The 1,303-nt window shown below is 36.5% G+C and overlaps 1 long non-coding RNA gene across 1 annotated transcript; it reads left to right on the forward strand.

Moving 5' to 3' along the window:
- The first annotated feature begins 128 nt into the window (after positions 1-128).
- Positions 129-630, forward strand: LOC121964707. Its single transcript, XR_006107395.1, has 2 exons — positions 129-193; positions 562-630. It is a non-coding gene; the product is annotated as an uncharacterized LOC121964707 (long non-coding RNA).
- Positions 631-1,303: the final 673 nt, after the last annotated feature.

Consider the following 1,303-nt stretch of genomic DNA (forward strand, 5'->3'; position numbering starts at 1 on the left):
ACATTAATTTAATTTATTATTTCTTTAATTTTCTTTTTAAATTTTATTTTTATGCGCCAGAGGAGGCATGATTTAATCGGTTGTTCACCCTCCGAAGCTGAAGGTGGCGGTATTACACCTAAAACCAACCGCATTTTAAGTCAAGAAGAAGAACCTGAAGAAGAAGCCTGATCATGCTAACGTTTTCAGAATGGTAACCGGCGTTATGTTATATTTTTTTCAGTTAGTCGGGGTAGTTTAAGATAACATTGTAGCCGAAGTCGGTATAAATCTCCAATTGTCTCCATACCGTCCAAAATTTAATTAACATTGACCGCTGACGTGTGAAAGCAGCTAACAACAGTAGAGTGGCTAACATGCAGCTAGCATCAGTGTTAGCTTGTAGTTAGCTTGTTGACATCAGGACCTGTCAACAAACCGCTTTCATACTCTGTCATGTATCTTAAAAAAGAGTTTACTCAGTGTGAGGTTTGGCAGCGACAGCGTGGAGGTTTTCACGGTGAAATAAGGTCAGTTAGAGTGTGTTTCATGTTGTAAATATGTTGATGTGTCTGCTGTCAGGGTACACAAGTGAAAGATGTCATCATTAAGCCTGATGCTCCCAGCGCTCTGCTGCTGGACAAACACGCAGACTACATCGCTGCCTACGGCTCCAAAAAGGATGACTATGTGAGTAAAAGGCAGTCTTTATTTTTATTTTTAATTCATTTTTATTGGCAGCCAGAAAATTTACAGAATAAGGCATTTACAAAAACTTCATTTTAAGCCTGTTCGGGCGATAACAAATCAAAACACCTCTTTAATATGCTGCATTTTCTTTAATTTTATGCATTTTACACACTTTATTTTTTGCCTTTTTTTTTTATTCATAATGTCAGTGGGTTTTTTATTTTCCATCTCATGTTATGCATTCTATGCATTCAATTTCTATCCTTATTTTATTTTACTTTTACTATAATTATAAAGTGGGTTTTATCCGTGTGAAGATTCATTCTTCATTCATGTATTGTATTCTAATCTTATTTCATTTTTACATTCGGGTTTTATTTTGTTTTTATGTCTTCTGTCTTTTGATGTGAAGCACTTGTTGCCTGTAAATTCTTTCTTGTAAAACACATCGGGCTGCATTTCCTGTATGAGAGGTGCTATACAAATAAAGTTTATTACGCCTGCTTGTTGTTGGAAGGAATCAAACATCAGTTATCAGTTTATTCTTTCAGCATAACCGAGCTGGAAACTCACTACACCTGAACTCAAACCGCGTCCAGCGTGTCCTCTCATCATGTCCTCTCATCATGTCCCC

Source organism: Plectropomus leopardus, unplaced genomic scaffold (genome assembly GCF_008729295.1).
Source record: "Plectropomus leopardus isolate mb unplaced genomic scaffold, YSFRI_Pleo_2.0 unplaced_scaffold16847, whole genome shotgun sequence".
NCBI classification, from domain to species: Eukaryota; Metazoa; Chordata; class Actinopteri; order Perciformes; family Serranidae; genus Plectropomus; species Plectropomus leopardus.